We start from the raw sequence: 25,501 nt of genomic DNA, 5'->3' as shown, positions 1-25,501 counted from the left end.
AAGCACAGGTTTTTTACCCTAACTTTACTCCAGCTCCAAAGAGCAGATATAATTTCCAGAGGTGTTCTAGCTGATGCCATTCCTTTTCAGATGTTTGTCTCCATCTAAAAATTATCACCTAATTTCCTTCCACATGAAAGTGGACTCTTAGACTTCCTGAATTCATTCCTGAAACAATGCCAAAACATTAATTCACATGCAATCTTTTCCTAGTTTGAAAATTCCTCTTTCTTTTTCAATTAGAGGAACTCAGATATATAAAGGGAAAATTCAAAAAAGAAAGGTGAAAATGGAAGGGAATCAAATCTTTTAAAACTTACCTTAGGGACTTCCCTTCTGGTCCAGCGGTTAAGTGCTTCCACTCTGTGCTTCCATTGCAGGGGGCACGGGTTCAATCTCTGGTCAGGGAACCAAGATCCCACATGCCATGCTGTGTGGCCTAAAAACAAAAACAAAAACAAAAAAAACTTATCTTACATATCTCTTCTTTTTTTATTTTTCAATTTTTTTCTTTTACATCTTTATTGGAGTATAATTGCTTTACAATGTTTTGTTAGTTTCTGCTGTATAACAAAGTGAATCAGCTATGTGTATACGTATATCCCCATATCCCCTCCCTCTTGAGCTTCCCTCCCACCCTCCCTATCCCACCCCTCTAGGTCATCACAAATCATTGAGCACATCTCTTCTTATAAAAAGCATCCAGTAATTCCCCAGGATAACAGAGGTGATCTCTTGATGACAGCATAATATTGGGGAAAAAATTCAATGGTAAGCAATTCTATTGTTTTATAATCATGTGTAGTATAGATTATGCTGCAGTAACAAATAAACCAAATTCCAGTGGTTTAACACAGCAAAGTTTTCCTTCTCACTCAAGTGACAATCCAATAAAATTGGGTGGCCCTCTTGGGTAGCTCACTTCCAAGAAATGACTCAAGGATCCAAGTACCTCCTATCATGTGAATTCATCATCATATGATCATGTGATCACATCATCACATGAACAGATACATAAACTGTAAAGAGAATGCTATATTTTAAGACCAGGCCTAAAAATCATGTCTGTCAACATTTCATTAGCCAGAACTAGCCACATGGTCCCAACTCAATAGTATAAAGGAAGCAGAGATGTGTAGTTTTCCTGAGTTTCGTGGAACAGAAATAAGATTGCTGAACATCTAGTCAATCCCTGCCACAGTGGTTGTTTGCTTACTCTACTTTGAGCTCCTTGAGGAAACAGGACTTTCTTATCAATCCCACCAACATATCACCAACAATAATTGTGTGGGTCAGTAAATATTTATTAAATAAACTAAATGAAAAATACCACCCCTACTTGTATTCCTGTCCTTCTGGTGAGTTTACTGGGCTGTTCCTTGCTGTTTGTTTGTTTGTTTTAATAGAAGAGATAATTCCCTTCTAATTACAGTCTTCTCAACTGCTCAGCCTGGAACAAAGGCTGCCCTCCCCCCTCTTGGCTAGTCTGCAAAGCAGGGCTGGAGTAAGTTGTGGAAGTCAAATCAGAAACAAAACAACAGCCCGATGCCACAGGGCAGAGTGAAGCATCTGCAGTTTATGACAACATGGGCTAGGAACAAAAAGCATTTTTGGATATCAGATCAGAGATGAAAATATTCTGATTGGATAAATATTACGGGTGACAGAATCATTCTGGTGTCAAAAGAAAGAAGGAATGAAAGGAAAGAAGGAATGAAAGGAAAGATACAGGACATTTAGCTAAAATAAGAACATAACCTGGTTAAAATCTCTTTATACAGATTGTTTTTTCTTAGGGTGACACTCAGGCATGCTCCATTTAATCTCTAAACCAGAACATAACCATATCTGACATGCTTTGGCAGAGACAGTAACCCTCCTTGTTTAGCAATAGTTTTTTCTTGTCCTGCTTATCCTCAAAAAAGAGGACCTGAAGCGCTCACTGATATATGTCTTCCATCTGAGTCTACTACTTTATATTATATATCTACCATAGATCCAGTCCTGTGCCCAAGACTGTGAGATTAAAACAAAGTCTATAGTGTAGTCTCTGTCCTCAGTATTTTGTCAGCTCATCACAGGGAGGAGGCATTGGGTGATATCAGTAACTAGGCCACTTGAGCCAAAATACATATTTTTAACTGTGTGTTTAAGTCAGGATGAGTCCCTTAATCTTTCTGAACCTCAATGTCCTAATCAACAAAATGAGAATATTGAATCACGTGATGTCTAAGTACCCTACTCAGTCCAAGGTTCTAGGATACTATTCTCTGTGCTTAATAATATTGTAATTGAAAGTTTCAGAATCGTATTTAGGTACAAGAGGACCAAAAGAGCTTGTTCACTGAGAAAATGAAAAGAATTTCTACTAAGGATATTGGAATCTGTGAGTGTCTGTCTGGTGGCTCACCTCTGACCTATTCTTAAATGATCATCACCTCCTTCAAAACAATGAACAGATGATCCCTCCCCAGGATATGGAATCTCTGCATTTACAAAGTCTTAAGTGGTTGGTTCCCACAGGTGTGAGGTCACTTAGTGTTCTATGCAGTTTGTGACTTCCCTGAGCTCCAATGAGGTGATCCAGTGGCTTGCATTACCACTCTCCCTTGTGAAATGATTCTATATATGCGTTAGGCTTTCTCTTCCTGAAAATGTTTACAAATGTGAGCTGCTTTCATTCCTTACAAGAGGGAGAATGGGGTGGCCAAACAGGACCATAATCTTTGGAATCAAGCAGACCTGTATTTGAACCCCCAACCTGCTGCTTACTAGTTATGTTGCCTGGGACAAATTATTTAACAACTCTGAGATTCAAGTTTTTAAATTTGTATATAAATAATACAGATTCCCCAGAATTTTTCTGAAAGAATATTTGTGGGACATATCTAACATAGTAGATGCTCAAAGAATGGCCGTTGGGTTTGTTTGTTTGTTATTATTGTTTTCAGGGAGAGAACCCTGTGCTGAGGTTTGGAGATTAAATAAATTAACCAAGTCTGAGTCTACATAGCTACTACATGGCATAGACTTTGAAAGTACTCCTGCCTGATTCTTTCCATTTTCTATCATCTCCACCCCTCAACGAGTTTCTTCCAGTGATTTTATTGGACAATATTCCTTGAACTTTTACTCTGATCAGAGATTTGGAGGAATGTTAAGCGCAGTTTATTATAGAATCTAGCCCTGTAAATTTCATTAGACTAAATAAAAGACCATGACTTGCTCAAGATGACCTGGCTACTTGGGGGCTGAGGTCTTCTGACTCAGCACCCAGTTCTCTTTGCCTACGGAGAGGATAAATATTAGGGGTTTTGTCACATTATTAATGACTTGACCACAATATTGCTTTTAATAAAAATTCTTTCAACCCCTACATATTATCTCTATTTTGTAACAATTTGCATGTTTCCATTTTAAAGAATGTAATAATGATTCACTTAATAATGATTCTGTTTTATTAAAGTTTGAATTATATGCAACCTCCAGAAAAACATCTACAAAGACATGTCAATTTATAGAGAAATCAGGCCATAAACTCAGTACAAAAATTATTTTTAAATGCTTCCCAAAGTTGAAAACATGACAATATAGGTCTTTTTTTCCATAATAATAAATAAACTTCCCAAATGCAGAAATTAAGTAGAAGTCTCCCTGAATCTACAGCTCCTCTGTTCAGCTGTTTGTAGCCCTGACCTAAACAATACAACCTGTCAATGAGAATAACTTTTACCAGCTTATTATTAGTCAAAGAAACAGATTGCCAGTAATAAGGTGTTCCTTAGTATGAAAAGCTAAAGTCTTTGGCTCCAAAGACTGGAGCCAAAATCTCTTCCAAAGCATCCAGAACATATACCTTAATAAAGCTATGCATTCACACTCTTTGCAAAGTCAAGGGTGTAGCTTCTCATGGTCTACACTTTGTCACCGCTGGCTTTCACCTCAGGATATGGGGAAAAAGTCTGCCAAAGACAAATTAGAAAATGTAGTCTGACTGTAGAAGACAATGTCAAAATCAGGGACAAGTGTATGTAAAATCTCTGGATTTCTTCAAGAACCTCTTTTCCTCAAGTGGTTAAGAACAACTATTGGGAACTCCCTAAAAGCAATCTGGTGTTAGGTACTGAGGAGGTAACACAAATAAGATTAATATTAAATTAAAAGCAACCCCTATCATCGTACATCTTGCTGTGAATCTAAGAGGAAAGAAGGCAACAGTAGGATGGAACAAAACATGATTAATGATTGAGCGCTCCCAAGGTTTTCTTTCCAAGTAAACTAAAAAGGAGCTCTTTCTCTGCTAATGTTCTTTCCCTCTTCACCTTCTGAGGATAATCTTTTTTTGCCAGAGGGGTTTCTCTTGGATTTTGTGTTGCAATGATCATGTAGGGATGTGATGTGTAGGGTAAGGATACAAGTATGTAAGCTAAGCCTGGATAGGAATTCTTCAAGGAAGCTTAGATGAAAAAGAGGGGCCGGAGCAGCTGGGTATGTGAGAGAAGTAGGTGAAAGAAGGATAAAAGGATTCTGAGAGTACCTTCTGGCCTCTTTATGAGGACTGAGAAATGCAGTTAGGAATCAGAGTTTCTTTGAAGTGTCTTTCTTTGCTGCTGAATCATGCCTCTTTGATCACATTGCCACTCTGAGAATGAACTATATGAGTGTGGCCCTTTATTAGTTACCCAGAAATTTGGCTAAAGCAGTCTTTTAAGGTAATAGGTAGTGTGTTTAATTTATTGATCAGAAGCTCTGTGGCTGGATGCTTTTGGTTTGCTATATTTTTAGAGAAAGACATTGAAGTAAGCGAATATAGGCAGGATGAATTCATGTATGATATCCAGGCTATGTCTTGGGTTCAAGTGACATTGTGTCTCTTTCCTTTGGTAGAGATAGATCTAGTCTGCAGGTATGAACATACCTAGAGCAACAACACATCCAAGTATCCTGATTTGTTTTTTAAAAGAATTTTGTATTGATGCTTGAAAAAAAGGTACGGGAGCCATTCATCATCGGAAATTACAACTTTTTTTTGGATTTTTGTACACTTAGATTACGGTTTGATATTGATTTTCTTTTTGAATCATCTTTAGGGAGGACATGACAGCATAATCAGTTCAGAGCTTGAATCTTCTAAGGGTTTTAATTTGGCCCTAATCTTTTGTTCTCAGTCAAATGTTCAAAAAATGATTTATCTACATTAACTTACTCTTTAAACTTAGGCAATTGAATTCAGAAACTTTAGGGAGATTGATGGTAAGGAGAGACGCAACACAATGTTGTGGAACATTAAACAAGTTTGAAGAAAACCTGGTTACCAGCCCCGAATCTATTATTTACTTGCTCTGCGATCTTGTGCAGTTTCCTAAAGCTCTCTGGGTCTCCTGTCTTATCTGTAAACTGAAGGTGTTGGGCTAAAACAATGCTTTCCAACCTTTGTTTCAATCTGACATACCTGAGATCCACAACATTCTTACCTGAAACAATGGCTCATTTTGAGAGCGGTCTATAGGGGGTAGAGGCGACACAAAGAGAAGGAGGAAAAGTCTCTGAGCTTTGAAAAACTCCGCAAGTCATTTTTAAATTTCCTCCCCTCAACCCCTAGTGAAAAATCATTTCACCTGAGGACATCTGGAATCCCTTGTGGCTCTGGAACTTCTATAACAAAGGTTTATTTTCTATGTCTGAATCTTTATAACTGCTATTGAAGATATATTCACAAATCATTTGAAAGGTAAAGAAACCTAGGCTTAGAGAGTCTTAGCACCTTTCCCAGTGCCTTTGGGGAACAGCCATGGTTGCTGATACCATCCATGTTCCTGATCTTCCTATTGCATGAAGCTGAGCTTCTGATGCAGAGTAAGATCACACAAGTTTACCCCATTGGCACTCAAGGCATCTTTCTTAGAGGAAAATAGTTGTCCTCTTTGGTATCAACCCAGAGACCCTTTATTTCATTAGGTTCAATAAACAGTGGCTGAATAATAAAGGATAATATTTATTAAGTACCTACTATGCATCAGGCACTGTTGTGTTTATAGATGTTTTACATCCATAAACTTATTTAATCTTCCCCAAAACCCTAAAATGAAGATACTGTTATTTCCATTTTATAAATGAGTTAGCTGAGGCATGAACCCCAAATTACACAGCTAGTAAATGCTAGAGGCAGAATATGAACTCAGGTATTCAGGCTCCAGGGCCCTCATTCATAATTACTCTGCCATGCTGATTCTTGAAAGATCTTAAAGATTTTATATCTGTTTTATTATCCAGGTTGTATAATAGCTATAGAATTATGAAATCAGGAGGCCAGTGGAAAAACATGAGAGAAAGACAGCAAAGTATCGTGAGAGAAGGTGAAAAAAAAAGAGAAAGAGATGAGGATTTAAGATGGAATTCTGGTTCTTCCCCTTGCTAGCTGTGTGATCTCAGTCAAGTTACTAAATCTTTCTGTGTCCAAGTCTCCTTAAATTTTACACGGCTTTGACAAGAGCACTACTTCAAAAGACTTTTGTCAAAATTAGAAGAGTGAATGCCCAGTGCTCCACACTTAGCACAGCACCTAACATCTCCCACATGGGAACCAAACATTCTGAGATCCCTTTTGCAGCTCTCTCTCGAGCCAAACAACTCTAGCGTGTGTAAAAATAAAGTGTTCAAGGTAAAACAATATGTTCAGTGATATGGATCACCCAGTACAAGACTGTGTGTTGTAACCATGGTGATGGTTTTATATTTTATCTTTAGGAGATATCGTTCTTTAAAAGCCTTTCAATGAGGTGTACATCCTTGACTAGTGCTGACAGCAGCTCTCCTTTTGTTCACTCAATTAAATTCAACAGCTTTTATTGAACACCCCCCTCTTCTCTTTCTTCCTGGTTCAAGCTCTCATTGTTTCTAACTTGGTTTTTTGTTTTTTTTTTCAGCCTCCTCCTACCTTGTTCCACTGCCTCCTGTCCCTAACCCTCCATCTCAAATTTATCCCTTTCTTCTACACTGCTACCAGTGCTACCTTTATGATAAGCACAATCCAACCAGATCAGATCCTTCCATAAAATATTCCAGTAGCTCCTCAAAGTTCCCAAGGTAAGTTCACGTTTCTTAGTTTGACACACACAAGCCTTCTTGAATTGTCTTTTGCTTTCCTCTCTAGTTTCACCTTGAATCATTCTCCTAATCTGCAGGCCCTTGACCACACTGCATGATATGTCCTTCATCCCTGGTTCTTACTTGCTGCTTCGCATGTCTCTGCTTTGGATGTATAGCTACATCTTTGCATGATGCTACTCTTCCTGACACTCCTCCAGTACTTCACCGAGGCTCTTAAACTTGAGTACCTTCTTCTCATCCATCAAGACCAGCACCAGCGCTGGGGACCCTAGGATGACTTTGCTGACCACATCCCCAGCCCCACTGAATCTGGTTTCCTAAACATGCCCATATCCCCATGTGCTAACCTCAATCACTACACTTGGTGAATTGACCTGCGACATTTTTGAGGACAGAAACTGTGTTTTTTGTCTCTGTATTTCCAGGTCATGCTTGACACACAGTAGACATTAAATTCTCCTATGCCGAATGAATGAACAAGTGGATGAAACTCAACTAAACTCATTCAAAACAGGTACATTCGCGTGGAAATTCATAAACTAACCCACGTGATGCTCCTCCAAAAGGTAGGAAGCATATCATTGTGTTTTTATGCTACCGAGTGAAGAAAAGTGGTAAACTTTTCTTGCTCATCAAAACATATGTAAGCCTGCATCTGGCTTATGTCAGTGATTACAATGGTAAAAAGGGTGTTAATCCCACTCATACACGAATATAGGAGACTGTGAACCACCCACAACCTGTCTCTGTTAGGTAGTTGTATTAGAAAAAAATCTGTTGGAAAATTTAAAAATTTTCTCTATGAAATTTGAATGTCAATATATTTCATTTAAAAAATAATTTGACTTAAGGAATAAATTTATGAATTTATAAGTATTAATAATTTTAGGCACTTTTATATACTTTTGATTTTTATTACCTTCCCCCACCCTCATGTTTGAAGTTCTACACAATGCAGGGATCATTATCATGCCAACGGTAACATATGTGCTGCTAAATCCAACATATGGGGAGAGGTGAAAGAGGAACTTTAAAAATGATCAACTTATCATTTTTAGAATTTTTCAAGATATGAGTCCTGGCACTTCATTTTCAACACTCACGTTAAAAAGCATGCCTACAAAGCTATATCTGTAAGTCTCAAGAGGACACATCAAGGATTAAACTTGGTATAGGGGGAATGATCTGCTCAGGAGTTTAACTGTACTCAGCTGTAATGCCTTGTGTGAAGTAGAACAGACGCAGGCAAGGGAGGGGTGGGTGGAGGACAGGCAACGGTGGAAGGCTGGGGTCTCAGCATGGTGAAACCAATCCACAGAGGACTTCCTCTATGTCCTCATCAGCTTCACTGCCCAAATCCAACTGGGCTTTTGGACGAACAACAAGTTCAGTCCGTTCATGACCACAGGCTCCCAGAAACTACTAACCTGGTTTCAGGGGCCCTGCACTGCCACTGTCTTTGAAACTGGAGGACTTGTTTGCTAATAAACAAAATCTGTCAAGGATATTGCCACACTCCATGTTAATTTAATTAAGGGTTTTAATGAAGCAGAAAATTAATCAAAAGGTTGTCAGAAGAATATGTCAAAATCAGTCTTTACCAATGTCAACATACTGTTTCAGGATCATTCCGCTGTTTCTGGCAGCTTCCCTCATGAATACTGGATGGAATAGAAACAGAAGCCTTCATGAAAGGACAAAAAGGAAGTCCATCTTCCCTATCTGTGAAAAAGGTAGTGTAAGGTTTATTTCCTTTCAGGCTAATAGTGAGGAATAAGCCAAGGCATTTTAAAGAACTGAAGGAGATGGAAAGATTTCTAATAAATGCAAGTGGTGATAGTGACCCTCTTTTCCTCCAGAAAGAAAGCCTTTCAGGATACCCACTCTTACTTTGCTCAGAAGGGCTGCGACCTCTTTTCAGTGCCCTGTCATGTCCCTACTTGTCAAATAGAACAATTTTAATTACGGTCTTTAATTCCCCCTCTTAATAAAGAGGGAATTGTCTTATCATTTATACAACCCCCATTTCAGAATTAACAATGACTCCTCACCAGTACTTGGCATTTTCAGTTTCTTCTTAAAATTTTATCCATTATACGAGGTGTATAGTATTATCTCATTGTGGCTTTAATTTGCATCTCCCTAATGACTAATGGTGTTGAGAAGATTTTCATATGTTTATTTTATATCCATATATATATATATATATATATATATTTTAAATTATTTTATTTTTGGCTGCATTGGGTCTTCATTGCCGTGTACGGGCTTTCCCTAGTTGCAGCGAGCGGGGGCTACTCTTTGTTGCGGTGTGAGGGCTTCTCATTATGGTGGCTTCTCTTGTTGCAGAGCACGGGCTCTAGGCTCACGGGCTTCAGTAGTTGTGGCATGTGGGCTCAGTAGTTGTGGTTTGTGGGCTCTAGAGCACAGGCTCAGTAGCTGTGGCGCACAGGTTTAGTTGCTCCGTGGCATGTGGGATCTTCCCGGACCAGGGCTTGAACCCGTGTCCCCTGCATTGGCAGGAGGATTCTTAACCACTGCGCCACCAGGGAAGCCCAATCCATATATATTTTGTGGTGAAGTATCTGTTTTCTTATTACTGAAATTTTAGAGTTCTTTATATATTCTGAAAAAAAATGTAACTTTATCAAATATGGTATTTGCAAATATTTTTTCCCAGTCTATGGCTTGTTAAGTCATTATTTTAAAACTGTTTTTATGAGAGCACAGAATGAAATCTAATATAAAAATATTTTGTTTTAGGGGCTTCCCTGGTGGTGCAGTGGTTGAAAGTGCCCCGGTCCGGGAAGATCCCACATGCCACAGAGCGGCTAGGCCCGTGAGCCATGGCCGCTGAGCCTGCATGTCCGGAGCCTGTGCTCCGCAACGGGAGAGGCCACAACAGTGAGAGGCCCGCATACCACAAAAAAAAAAAAAAAAAAAAAAAAAAAAAAAATTTGTTTATAAGTCATATTTTTGTTGTCTTATCTAAGCAACCTTTGCTTAACTCAAGGCCCAAAGAATTTCCCCTAAGTTTTCTTCTACAAGTTAAATATTTTATATTTTTTACATTTTGGTCTGAGATACATTTTGAGTTAAGTTTTGTAAGCGGCAAGAAGTTGAGTCATTGTTTTTACATGTGTATATTCAATGAGTCCAGCATTATTCATTCAAAAGATTATTCTTTATTATTGAATTGTCTTTTCACCTGTGATGAAAATCAACTGACCACATATGCATGGGTGTTTCCCTGTAATATTTATTTTGTTCCACTAATCAATATATCTATCCTCTTGCTAATATCCACACCTTCTTGATTATTGTAGCCTTATACTAAGTCATTAAATCAGATAGTATGAATCCTCCAACTTTGTTCCTTTTCAATATTATTTTGGCTATTCTACTTTCTTTAGTTTTCTATATAAATTTTTCAATAGGCTTATCAAATTCTGGTGTTTTTCTGGTTTTAAACATCGGATCTTTTGTGTAAGCTGCTAGATGTGTACCCAAGTATTTCACGATTTGGGGGTACTATTGTAAATGGAACTTTTAAAAAATTTTCTTTCTCCAATAGTCCATTACAAGTATACAGAAATACAGTTGATCTTATATATTGACTTTATATCCTGTGTCCTTGCTAAGCTCATTTATTATTTATAGAAAGCTTTTATATAGATTCTTTCAGATTTTTCTATGTAAATGATCATGTCATCTGCAAATACAGACTGTCTTAACTTCCTATCCAATCGCTAAGCATTATATTTTTCTCTTGCCTTATTATGCTAAGACTTCCAGTACCATGTGGAATAGCATCAGAGAGAGTGCTTACCCTTGTTTATTCGTAGAAGAAAAGCATTCAGTCTTTCCACATTGAATATATTATCTGCAGATTTTAGATAGATGTCCTAAATCAGGTTAAGGAAATTCCCTTCTATTCCTAGTTTGCTTAAAGATTCTTTCATGAATGTTATGTTGAATTATGTTAAATGATTTTTCTGCATTTTTAAATGATCAAAGGGTTTTTTTGAATCTGTTGATGTGAATTTTATTGACTGATTTTAGAATACTGAAACAGCATTGTATTCTTGAATTAAACAAAACTTGGTCATGATATATTATCCTTTCTATTTATTGCTGGATTCATTTTGTTAAGAATTTTTGCATGTGCTGTGTTCATGAGAGATATTGATTTTCCTTTCTCATAATATCTTTACCTGGTTTTGGTATCAGGGTAATGACGGCCTCATAGAATGTGTTAGGAAGTGTTCCCTCCTCTTAATTTTTTTGGAATACTTAATATAGATTTTCTATTATTTCTTAATTGAATGTTTAGTTAAATTCACTCATGAAGCCATCTGGGCTTGAGTTTTCTTCCAGAGAAAGATTTAAGAACAAATATAAAATTTCCTAGATATAGGGATATTCAACTTTATCAAATTCTCTTTGAGTAAGCTTGAATAGTTTGTGTCTTTCAAGGAATTTGGTTATCTTATCAAATTTATTGGGATAAAGTTAATAATCCCTAATTATCCCTTTGTTGTTCATAGTGTCTATACTAATATCCCCCCTCTCATTCCTGATATTGGCGACTTATGTCTTCTCTCTTTTTTCTTTATCAGTTTAGCTAGAGTTTATCAATTTTATTGATCTTCCCAAAGAACCATCCTTTGGTTTTAGTGGTTTTTTTCTCAATTTTTCTCATTTCTATTTTATTTATTTCTGCTCTAATATAGATGTTTACTGCTATAAATGTCCCTGTAATCGTTGCTTTATCAGCATTCCCTAAATTTTGAAATGTTGGGGCTTATTTTCATTCAGTCTAAAATACTTTTAATTTTGCTTGTGAGTTATTTTAAAGTACGTTGGTTTTAAAGCAGCCACATAGCACAGGGAGATCAGCTCGGTGCTTTGTGACCACTTAGAGGGGTGGGATAGGGAGGGTGAGAGGGAGGAGATATGGGGATATATGTATATGCAAGAGGGAGGAGATATGGGGATATATGTATATATATAGCTGATTCACTTTGTTATAAAGCAGAAACTAACACACCATTGTAAAGCAATTATACTCTAATAAAGATGTTAAAAAAAATGTTACTCCCCAAAAAACTAATAAAATAAAAATACTTGAGGATTTTCCAGAGTTTTGTGTTACTGATTTCTAAAGTCCATGTGGTCAGAAAACATGCTTTATGTGACTTGAATAAATTTACATTTTTCAGATTGGATTTACAGTCCATAATATATTCTATCTTGGTAAATGTTCCATGTATACTTGAAAAGGATGTATATTCTGCTTTTATGAGTGTGATATTTTATAAACGTCAATATGATCAAGTTGTTGATAGTGATGACAAAGTCTTCTATATGCTTACTGATTTGCAGCAATCTGTCAATTATTGAGAAAGGGGTATTGAAATCTCCACTATATTTGTGAGTTTGATTATTTCTTATTATAGTTTATCAGTTTTTGTTTCATGTTTTTGAAGCACAACATGCTTAGCATATTTATGTCCTCAATATGTTTAGCATATGTATGTCCTTTTGAAAAACTGATCTCTTTATGTTTATTAAACTAAGGTCTTTATCTCTGCTCATTCTATTTGCTTTGAAATCTACTTAGTCAAACACTAAGCAGCTTTCTTTTGATTACTTTAGCCTGATATATTTGCTTCCATCATTATTCTTTTTTTTGCGGTATGCGGGCCTCTCACTGTTGTGGCCTCTCCCGTTACGGAGCACAGGCTCCAGACGCGTAGGCCCAGCGGCCATGGCTCACGCGCCCAGTCGCTCCGCGGCATGTGGGATCTTCCCGGACCGGGGCACAAACCCACATCCCCTGCATCGGCAGGCGGACTCTCAACCACTGCGCCACCAGGGAAGCCCCATCATTATTCTTTTAACTTATTTGTGTCTTTATATTTACAGTATATATATTGCAGGCAGTATATAGTTGGGTCTTGTGTTTTATTCAATCTGAAATTTTCCCTTTTAAGGTTTAGTTCATTTAATGTGATTATTGATATAATTGTATTTAAATCTAAAATCTTGATATCTATTTTTTATTTGTCCCATCTATTCTTTGTCCTCTCTTTATTTCTTTGTAGCCTATTGACTATGTATTTTTTATGATTCCATTTTTCTCCCCTTTGGCTTATAATCTACACGTTTTTTAGTAGTATTTTAGTGTTTTATTATACAAATTTAACTTAAATGTGACATAAATAATATTATGTAACTTCATACATAGTATTATAACCTTACAATACTGTATTTCCATTTCTCCTTCAGTTTTTCTCATTTTGTAAATGTGTCGTACATTTTACTTTTACATTTGTTATAAACACTGCAATACATTGTAATGATTTTTCCTTCAAATGGTCAATTATCTTTTGGAGTGATTTAAAATATAAGAAAATGCTATATACTTACTGACATATTTACCATTTCTGGTGCTCTTTATTACATTTTGTAGATACAGATTTCTGTTGATATTATTTTTCCTCTACCTGAAAGATTTTCTTTCATTTTTTAATTGAAGTATAATTAATGTACAATATTATATAAGTTACAGTTGTGCAATACAGTGATTCACAATTTTTAAAGCTTATACTCCAATTATAGTTATTATAGAATATTGTATATATTCCCTGTGTTGTACAATATATCCTTGTAGCTTATTTTATACATAATAGTTTGTACCTTTTAATCCCCTACCTCTATGTCGCCCTTCCTCTTTTCCCTCTCCCCATTGGTAATCACTAATTTGATTTCTATATCTGTGAGTCTGTTTCTTTTTTTGTTATATTCACTAGTTTGTTGTATTTTTTAGATTCCACATAATTGATATTACACAGTATTTGTCTTTCTCTGTCTGACCTATTTCACTTATCATAATACCCTCCAAGTCCATCCATGTTGTTGCAAATGGCAAAATTTTATTCTTTTTATGGCTGAGTAGTATTCCATTGTGTGTGTGTGTGTGTGTGTGTGTACACACACACACACATATACGCAAACACACTTATGCATACCACATCTTCTTTATTCATTCATCTGTTGAGGGACACTTAGGTTGTTTCCATGTCTAAGCAATTGTAAATAATGCAGCTATGAACACTGGGGTGCATTTATCTTTTCAAATTAGTGTTTTTGTTTCTTTTGTCTATATACCCAGGAGTGGAATTTCTGGGTTTTATGGCAGTTTTATCTTTAGTTTTTTGAGAAACTCCCATACTGTTTTCCACAGTGGCTGAACAAATTTACATTCCCACCAACAGTGTGCGAGTGTTCCCTTTTCTCCACATCCTCACCACCATTTGTTATTTGTGTTCTTTTTGATAATAGCCATTTTGACTGGTGTAAGGTGATATCTCACTGTTGTTTTGATTTGCATTTCCCTGACAATTAGCACTGTTGAGCATATTTTCATGTGCCTGTTGGCCATCTGCATGTCCTCTTTGGAAAAATGTCTGTTCTGTTCTTCTGCCCATTTTTTAATTGGGCTGCTTATCCTTTGATGTTGAGTTGCATGAGCTGTTTGTATATTTTGGATATTAACCCCTTATCAGTCATATTTGCAAATATTTTCTCCCATTCTGTAGGTTGTCTTTTCATTTTGTCAATGGTGTCCTTTGCTGTTCAAAAGCCTTTAAGTTTAATTAGGTCCCATTTGTTTATTTTTGATTTTATTTCCTTTGCTTTAGGAGACAGATCCAAAAATAAAAATATTGATATGATTTACATCAAAGAGTTCTGCTTATGTTTTCCTCTAGGGGTTTTATGGCTTCTGGTCTTACATTTAGATCTTTAATCTGTTTTGAGTTTATTTTTGTATATGGTGCTATAGAATGTTCTAATTTCATTTTTTACATGTAGCTGTCCAGTTTTCCCAGCACCACTTACTGAAAAGACTGTCTTTTCTCCATTGTATATTCTTGCCTCCTTTGTCATAGATTAATTGACCATAAGTGCATGGGTTTATTTCTGGGTTCTCTATTCTTTTCATTGATCTATTATGTCTGGTTTTGCACCTGTACCATACTGTTTTTATTACTGTAGCTTTGTAGTATAGTCTGAAGTCTGGGAGCATGATTCCTCCAGCTCTGTTCTTCTTCCTCAAGATTGTCCTGGCTATTTGGGTCTCTTCTGTTTCCTTACACATTTTTAAATTATTTGTTTTAGTTCTATGAAAAATACCATTGGTATTTTGATAGGGATTGCATTAAATCTGTAGGTTGCCTTGGGTAGTATAGTTATTCTAACAATATTAATCTTCCAACCCAAGAACATTGTATATCTTTCCCTCTGTGTTATCTTCAATTTCTTTCATCAGTATCTTATAGTTTTCCAAGCACAGATCTTTTACCTCCTTTGGTAGGTTTATTCCTAGGTATTTTATTCTTTTTGATGTGAAGTGAAAGATTTTTTTTTACTATTTCTCATAGTACAAGACTGCTGGTGATAAATTCTTTTATTTTTCATATGTCTGAAAATGTCTTTTTCCCCCTCTCTCTTTTGAAAGATACTTTCACTGGGTAAGAATTCTAGGTTAGTAGGGTTTTTCTTTCAGTTGTTGCACTGCCTTCATGCCCATATTATTACCACTGCAGAGTCTGTTACTATTCTTAGTTGTTCTTCTATGCATAATGTCTTTTTCTATGGCTGCTTTAAGATTTTCTCTTTATCACTAGTTCTAAGCAATTTGATTATAATTTTGGATGCCAGATTTTGTGAATTTTCCAACAGGATGAACATTCTGTTATGTCATTTTTTTTTCATTCTTGAAGTTTGTTCTGGGACACAGTCAAGTTACCCTTAAATTATTTGATCTCTTCAAACCTTGCTTTCAATCTTATTTAGCAACATTAGAGAAGCCTTTAATCTAGGGCTAATTTTACCACAGTTAATCTTTCCCATCCCTTTTGGTATCTTAATGTCCAGAAGCTGTCCAGTGTCCTGGGTACTGAGATGTTTCCTCATTCAGTCATCAAAGGCTTGTAGGGTAAGACTTGAAGCACAAGCACAGCACAGATTAAATTTACACAGAGGCAAGGCATTAATAGTGAAGTACTTAAAACCAAGCAAGGATTCTACTCCTGGAGTGACCTGTTCCCCAGGGTATTGTGATGGGATGCATTCAGAAATCCAACGATTTCTAGAACTTCCCACAACACACTCCTGGTAGCACTATCCATGGTCCACTGGCCTTAGCACTTTAGGAGACTTGGCTCTATGGAGTTCAAGTTTCTAAATTTCCATTCTTCCCTTTACCTTCCCACATCTTGTCCTTTCATGCCTGTTCTCTGTCTCTTATCAACACTACAATACCAAAAGGTATATATTTCTCCCCCAGTGGAACGTAATGGCCTCCCAGAGAGAGACACAAAAGATCCTGCTGCTCTCTGTGGGGCTAAGGAGGGATGGAGTCAGGGGAACTACCTATCTATTGTCCCAGGAACTGGAAGGTGACTGTACTTTCATTCCCACATAAGTGAAGAGAAGTAAAAGGTAGCTTGTGGATCTGATACATTTTGTATATATCAGATACATACTCCAAAGAGACAGTGTTCCCTGAGTAACCCAGAGAAGTTAACCAACTTGCCCAAGACCATACAGTAAGTGGAAAGGCTGGAATTAAACCCTTTACTCCTGGCTCCTCTCCTGCTCTATGTGAACACTCATTCTTGACTACTCTACACCACAATACATACAAACAGTTACCAGAAACTTTTGCAGCCCATGGATTCTATTGATCCACCACTTCTTTTTATGCATATAAACCAATGTGGCGAACCTGCATTCTGATATAAATGATTACTCCTGAAAATAGATTCTTTACTTACAAATAAATTATTTATTTACAAGCAACATCTATGGGCCCCAGGAATTAAGCCTAGTATACAATAGGTACGTTATTTCATTTGATTCAAATGCCATCGAGTGGTTGAATTATTTTTACTCCCATTTTACAGATGTGGAAACTGAGGCTTAGAGAAGCTTAAATAACACACCCAACATCACTCCTTTAATAGGAAGAAAACCAAGCCGGAAAGACTACGAAGATCCTAACCACTATGTTAAACTGCCTGACACGTGAAAATGTATGTTTAGATGTCAAGAAATTCTTTCTGCAAAAGGCTTTACACACCTCTTATATAACAAAACCTGCACTGACAGCAGCCAGGACAATAATAGTCTCTCACATTAGATCTGAAGTTTCCTGTTCACAAAGCATTTCCTTATATTGCCTTGTTTCCCCAGAACTTGAGGCCCCACTGGGCTCCTAAGATTTTTCCAAGGTCTGACTTGTCCTTTCAGAGACAGAGAGAGACAGAACATTATTGCAACTTGATTCTTAAATCAAACCAAATGAGCATGAACAGTGGGACTCAACATAGGATTCGACTGGCCCACATACATTTCTTCTAAAAAGAAAACCAAAAAAATGGCATTGGGAGTATTTCAGTAAATAAAAAATCAAGGTTTCAATTCTGCTTGGTCCTTATTTTTCTTTAAGATGGTGCAGAGTATAATTTAAGTTGCTCACTATCACACATCTTAATTGACAGACCTTTTCCTTATGCTTTGTTCCTAAGAATTAATGTTTGTATTTAATATCATACTGTCATTATCTTGTTTCCTCTACACTGAAAGGAGTTGTCTGTTATTTGCAGGTGTGGAGGGCCAGCTGGAAACACAATTCCCTCTCCCCTTCCCTCCTCCCACTGATCACTGGTTATTACGCCTAATTACATGGAAGCATGTATTAGACTATTATAATGCGTGACAGTGTGCTTTAAGTAAATTAGAAATTTGCATATCAATTCAGGAAAAAAACCTAAAATGCCATTAAGGACATTTTTTTACATCCAGAGGATTCCTAGTTTTTAGGGAATTGCTTCTCTTCTCAGGTCTGAGTCTAAAATTTTAAAGCATAATGAAGTGAGAGTGAGGGGGGAGGGGCTCTGCATCCTAGGCTGATTTTCTTCCTCTCTTTCCTCCTCCATCTCTTAGTAACCAGCTGGGCAGATGGTTTCTTAGTAACCACACAGGTCAGCCATTGGCTAACTGGGGCACTTGGCATTTACCTTACAAGGTTTCAGCCCCCTGGAGCCAGCAGGTAGCTAGCTGGTGGTTTCAGTACCTCTACAGCCGAAAGAAATCAGGGCCATGCAAGGTAGACACAGCCAGTGTTCCCTGGAGTGTCGAGAAATAACAAGTCACAATGAGCCCTTCAATTACTCCATCCTGGCCCTACCTGTCACTTTTTGTACTGTACCCCTTATCTTCCTTGACCCTGGAGAGAGGTGACCCAGGCTGAAGAATTGCTTGAGGCCTTCAAGACCATGAACAACGGCACTGGAGTGGGTCATCTCCAAGCAGAGAGGGGGAAGGAATCTTGTTTCCTCCCAAATAGCTCAGGCTTGACTGTGTGGATGTTCAGTCATTCCTGATGGAAATGTATGTCCCTCAGCTCGTTAAGATAATTTGTAAAAATATTTTTGCCTTTGGAGAGTACTGGAGGCTATCAGAGGGTGTTGTTTTCCACAGTACAGTTTGTCACAGATTTCATTATGCAAAGGCTTTGTTTCAGCTCCACTGTATTGTGTGTGCACTTATAGATTTAGAAATTTAAGGATCAGGCAAGCTTTCTTTGGATTTTTAAAAAATCTATGCAGTCTTTATGAAAGTATGATTTAAGTTTTTTAACTCTTCACCTTAGAAGATATCAGTTATAATATGTGGATAAAGTTGGGAAAGAAACATAGATAATAAAATAGTTATTTAAGAACAGCAGGGTTATGGATGGATTTTTTAAATTACATTAATTTAATACCAATAATAAATATATATTTCCTTGAATTTAAAAATATCTCCAAATAACCAGATGCTTTTACAATGGAGACATATTGCTAAGGAGTAACTTCAAATGGTGTTAGTTTTAAGGTAATTTCTATTGTGTAGACAGAATAGAAACCACTACTAGGTTGAACCATTAGAAATTGCCTGTATCCGAACACTTTGGATCTACAAAAATAGCAGTTTCATATGATTCAATCTAAACTACCTAACTGATCAATCATCTTTTCACTTCAACTACATAGAAAGGTAGTTTTATTCATTTTGTTTGTACCTTCACCTTATTCCATATAGGATTTGAAAGGGATGATGGCATTCTATGGTTCCCCACTCCCCACCACCCCTTCCTAACATTACAACAGTTAGGAAGAAAATGCAAGTAATATTTGTTATTGTTGTTTTGTTTTGCTTTTTCTATTATCTCTCTTTAGAATCATTAGTGTCATCAGAATTATTCCCTCTGATAGAAACATACTGGGACACTTTAGAAAGGGCATAGCTATCCGGTGTCCTAACGGGGATACCTGTGTGACTTGTGTAGCCACCAAGCAGCACAAAGCAATTTCCCGTGAAAGAGTTTACCTAGTGCTGCATAGCAACTGCCCCAGGACAAAGAATCACAATCAACTGAAACCAAGTAGGAAATAAGAGACAGAGAGAATGCTATTATCCACATTATTATTTCCTAAGAAGACCAGCATTCATACACCCAGGCGCTCCAAAGTATCAGGGACTCTGTCACATCACATATTTAAGGACACTAATTCCAATTCTGCCAGCTCATAGGTTTCTACAGATAGTGACGGGTGAAACACAATAGTAATGGAAACATGAAAAATGTAAGAAGGGCCTGTTCTTTGGGATGAAAAGTTGACTTCTAGTTTGGAAGAGGACAGTTAAATTCCAACTTCAATCTCTCAGCCTTTCAACTTCCATGCAGGTTTCAATTGCTTTCATTAAGAGCAAGGGATGTGAAAACTGAAAAAATATTAATCAAGTCACTCTGCTAATGTGGTCATATGTGTACATCTTTTATTTCTATAGAAATAGGTTTTTAAATTCTGCATCATATAGTTATAAATGTGTGTACATAAACATACACACCTACCTTTGTTGTGAAACTTTGGGAACCAGATAAGGGAATAAGAATTGAAAGAATTCTTAGAGGACCCATAACACAAACCCCCTTATTTAGTGTGAGATACTGAAGCCAAATGTCATATTAGGCTGGAATCAGAATCTAGTACTCCAGTACTCATTCCACTGCACCACACCGCATCTTTTACACCCAATAAAATCAACCAAATTTAAACCAAGTCAAATTCTCCATCTTCAGGAAAAAAAATATGATTCAAATCAAGCTGAAGTAAGTACTATGGCAGAAATTGCAAACTGGCTTCTGATATACATTCTCCGTATGTTCCTTAGATATAAGAAAATAAGTTTTTAGCTGGGTACACTGTCAGAAAAACTGTATTGCCCAGTATCCTTTTTAGCTGGCTCCCCATTATGTGACTAATTTCTGGCCAGTGAAATATAAACAGGAATGTTAATATATTGGCTGAAACTTTGATGTCCATTTTGGACCTGGAGGCAATGGATGCTACGGATGGCAGAGCAACAAGATAGAAGGAGCCTGGATCCCTAATAATCAGGAAGCCCTAATAACTAGGTAGGGTTGTAGTCCTACCTACATCCAGTACTACTTTAATTTAAAAATAAACTTCTTTCTTACTTGAGTCCCTGTTATTTGGTGTTTTTCTGTTGTATACAATCACATCTAATCCTAAATAACATAAATATACAAAATATATATCTAAAAGACCTTAGAATGTTTTAATTAACATGACAGTAATTGAAAACAAAAGACTGATTTAACCCATGATTTTTTTTATCCTAAAGAGATCGAAACATTAATCAAACTTTATATTATTCTCCCATTCTCATTCCTATCCCCTGAGCATATTAAATTTCTAAAGCTGGACAAGGTACCAATATCTAGGACAAGCACTTTGAAGGGAGGCAGAGAGGCAAAATTCATATTTCCTTTTCTGTATCTTAATTAAAAGCATTACAATTCCAATTATGTAATTCAGCTGTTTATTTGTCCGATGCATGGAGGCAGAAGTGAAATTGAGGTTTCAAATAATTTGAGGTTTAGGTATTGTGTGTGTGTGTGTGTGTGTGTGTGTGAGAGAGAGAGAGAGAGAGAGAGAGAGAGAGAGAGAGAGGGAAACTCACCACTTGCAGGACCTTTGATGAACCTAGGGGCAGGACAGGAATAAAGACACAGATGTAGAGAATGGATTTGAGGACACAGGGAGGGGGAACGGTAAGCTGGGATGAAATGAGAGTGGCAGGGACATATATACACTACCAAATGTAAAATAGATAGCTAGTGGGAAGCAGCTGCATAGCACAGGGAGATCAGCTCTGTGCTTTGTGACCACCTAGAGGAGTGGGATAGGGAGGGTGGGAGGGAGATGCAAGAGGGAGGGGATATGGGGATATATGTATATGTATAGCTGATTCACTATGTTATAAAGCAGAAACCAACACACCACTGTAAAGCAATTATACTCCAATAAAGATGTTAAAAAAAAACCCTGAGAAAAAATGTTTACACAACACTTATCAAAAAGTATCATTCAAGGAAAAACAAATGTTATACACTACTCATCTTTATCTGTTTTGGCTGCTCATCCCTAATTTTCATGGTTGTCCAATCTATTCCTTCTTACCTTTATGATCAACAGTTCTGCTCTGAATCCTTAGCTCAGAAACAAATGTCTCATATGAGGACAGGAGAAAATAAGCTAATAACAATATAAGTAATAATAATTTTACATTTCCAATGTGCTTTCATACAAAAAGCTCAGAGTGCCTTATAAATTATATATACAGGGATCACTTAACCTCCTACTAAAAGGCCACTACTCTTAAAAGGAAATTCTCTGCAGTGTTGGACAGCGGGAAAGAAAGTCTGCCACGTCCATGTGCAATTTCTGGAGGAGTTTTAGGGAAGCAAAGTGTAATTCCCTACTCAGGGGCACAAAAAGCTTTGAACAATCCCTTTAAAAAATTGTCAAGGGAGCTTTTAATCACCAGAAGTAGTCAACTCTTTGTTCTGGGTCTCATCCAATCAAAGTGAAAACTTCAGCCATAAAATAGCGCACCTGAATCATCAGGGGTTATGATGTCAGCTCCACTTCATTAGCAGTAGTCTCTTCACCAATGACTATGTCAAGCAAGGAAACTGGAAAAGATCAGAAGGCAGGCAAAAATTGTTACTCTTGAAGCTGATAAGAATTAGGCTGTGAAAGACATACACCTGGCTGTATTTTGCATACTTTTGCTCCCTGCTTCCAGTTCTTCAGAACCAAGATCTAAGAACTTGCCCTCAATTCCCATCACCTACCACAGAGCACAACAGCAGGGAATGTTCTTCATACCTCCTTGCCACCTGCAAACTTGTATCAACCTTGGTGACCATGACCCAGCTACTGCTGTCTCCTCTGTGAAGCCTACTGATTGTAGCTACAGCAGGGATGATTATTCCCTTCTCTTAGTTGCCTCAGCTCATTTTTCATACCACTAATACAGCATGTGTGAATCCTATAAGAAATGTTTTTGAATCTTTCTCCTCTACTAAAGGATTTGTTCTTTATGTGTAGTGATGGTATCTTGTCCTATGTCAACCCCTAGCAAAAGGCCTGGGACAAAGTAGATGTTAAGTGTTTCATTAAAGACCGAATTAGCTAGTCCACTATCAACTCTAACCTAGACAATTACAACAACCTTCCTGTTACCACGCTTGTCTTCCATTTCTCTATTCTGAATGCAGTAGCCAGAAAGAGCTTCTACAAGTGAAGATCATGCCACCAACACTTCCCCACTGCATCTCTCTCTCCCCATCATGATTGCTTAAAACCTCTTGCTGGCTTTCCAATCCTCTGAGAACAAAGACCACAGACATGGATTTTTTTCCAAAACCTTATTTTCTGCCTCTATTTCACTCCCCTACTCACTACACTTCAGTCATACTGGCTTCCATCCCTCAACAAACACACCATATTCTCCTCCCCTAAACCTTAATATATGTTAATCCCTCCAGTTGGAATGTTTCTCTCCACACACCATTCTCATTCTTCAGATCTCAGGTTCAACATCACCTCTTCAGAGAAGCCTCTTGTGTCCACTACATTAGGTAAAATTTGTTATCACCTAGCATTCTTTATCTTGGGCTCCTAAGATCCTCTCCACATAAAATATAAGTTCCATTAAGGCAGGGACGATGACAGTTTTATTTTCCATTATATCCTTAGCAACTAATACAGTGCATGGAACTTTTAAGTACACAGCAATTATGTGTTGAATTAATAGATAACACAACTTGGGTTCTAAGACTAAAGACCTATGTCCCACAAAGAGAGTCCCACTAGACTAGAGAGAATCTCCAAGGCAGATAAAATTGGGACAGTCTGACAGCCAGAGAGAAAATGCAACTAAAATGAATATTTATGAAACTTAGGAAATATCAGAAAAGTAAAGCTTTCTTCCAGGTCCATCCATGTTATCACAAATTGTAGGCTTTCTTTCTTTTTATATGTATATGCCATATTTTCTTTATCCACTCATCTGTCAATGGATATTTGGGTTGTTTCCATAAATTGACTATTGTGAATAATGCTGCAATGAACATGAGAGCGCAGGTATCTCTTCAAGATCCTGATTTCAATTTTTTGGATATATATACTCAGTAACAGGATTGCTAGATTACATGGTAGTTTTACTTTTAATTTTCTGAGGACCCCCCCCCCATACATTTTCCATAATGGCTGCACCATTTTACATTCCTACCAACAGTGTATGAGAGTTCCAATTTCTCCACAAGTCAGTCACAGAAGGACAAATACTACATGATTCCTCGTATATGAATATCTAAAATAGTCAAACATATACAAGTAGACAACAGAAAGGTAGTTACCAGGGGATGGGAGAGCAGGATATGAAGAGTTGTTGTCAGTGGGCATAAAGTTACAGTTATACAAGATAAATAAATTTCAGAGATCTGCTGTTTAACATTGTGTCTGCCTATAGTTAACAATAAGGTGTATAATTGTGCACTTCAAAATCTGTTAAGAGGGTAGATTTCATGTTAAGTGTTCTTACCACAAAAAGAAAAAATGGACACAAGCAAACTTCTAGAGGTAATGGATGTGATTATTACTTTGATTATGAGGATGGTAACACAAGTGTATACTTATGTTCCAACTCACCAAATTGTATTCATTAATTACATGCAGTTTTTTGTATACCAATTACACCTCAACAAAGGTGGAAAAAATTGAGGCTTCCTAGCATGGATAGTATTTGCCCATGTAAATAAGTAATTATAATTTGTGGTATATATCTCATTACAGGGATTCTCTCATGTTTACCTGGCTAAGTCAACACAGATGTCATGTCCTCTAAGGAGACTCTCCACTGGTGTAAGGTGTATTTTGATGTGCTCTGGTGATACCTGTTGTATCTGTCTAAGATCAGTGAAGTGGCAGAAGATGTGGGCAGAAAGAAGTGTTAGGTATAGATTGTGCAAGTCTCTATATTTCATACTAAAACGTTTGGAATTTACCTAGTGAACAACAGGGAAATAACTGAAAGCATGATCAGAAAAATGTAGTTTAGAAAAATTGTCCTGATTAATCTGCGAGTAGAGTAGATTCAAGGAAAGGAAGACTGAAAGTAAGAGGTGGTTAACAGGCTACTACAGTGGCCAAAGACAAACATGATGAGGATTTGAACTAGGCCAATGGCAAAAGGAATAAAAAGATGAGCATGAATTCAGGAATTATATAGAAGCTGGATTCTACAAATCAGTTAAGTAAAGAAGTTGGGTTTTCAAAAAAGATGGTAAATTTGGCTTGGCGAAAATAAAGTTAGAGGTGTTGGGGGATATCCAGGTGAAAATGTTCAGTGTATAATTGTAGATTCATACCTGGAGCTCACAAGAGAGAGGTAGGCTGGAGATGTAGATCAGGAAGCCATTGGCAGTTATAGGTTCTCCCACAGATGACCTTGTTGATGGCCCTACATACAATGAAAATACCTGGGATAACGATGCAGGAATTGATCAGAACATTCTCCAGAGCAGAGCAACCTAAAATAAAATGACATCCTAACAACTAAAAAAAAAATATTATACTATCTGCTCAATAATACTAGATACTGACAATTTCAAAGGAATTACCAAAACAGAAGACATTAAATCCAGTTTGTTGTCCACAATTTCTAACAGTTGGTCATCATCTTAAGGTCCCCAAAAGAAGGCTCTCTGACTTTAAAGATACAAATATAAAATGCTGGAGTTCGTTGAAATATATTATGCATTAGTATGTTAATGCGTTCTAGATATGTGTTTGGCACATACTGCACTATAATGAAGATGAATTATCTTGTATTTTATGTTCCTTTTGCTTAAACGGATCCCATTACAAGTTTCACAAAGCATGCTAATAAATTCTTTGCA

General features: G+C 37.0%; 1 long non-coding RNA gene across 1 annotated transcript; it reads right to left on the bottom strand.

Annotated features, from left to right (window-relative positions):
* Nucleotides 1-319: 319 nt before the first annotated feature.
* On the bottom strand, nucleotides 320-25,018 carry LOC141278680 (uncharacterized). The gene is made up of 3 exons (XR_012331719.1): nucleotides 24,971-25,018; nucleotides 22,149-22,228; nucleotides 320-439 (listed from the first exon to the last, which is right to left on the bottom strand). It is a non-coding gene; the product is annotated as an uncharacterized lncRNA (long non-coding RNA).
* Between the last annotated feature and the right edge of the window lie 483 nt (nucleotides 25,019-25,501).

This window comes from Tursiops truncatus, chromosome 5, assembly GCF_011762595.2.
Source record: "Tursiops truncatus isolate mTurTru1 chromosome 5, mTurTru1.mat.Y, whole genome shotgun sequence".
In the NCBI taxonomy this organism is placed as follows: Eukaryota; Metazoa; Chordata; class Mammalia; order Artiodactyla; family Delphinidae; genus Tursiops; species Tursiops truncatus.
Note: the sequence above shows the minus strand (reverse complement) of the source record. Positions and strands in the feature narration are given on the sequence as shown.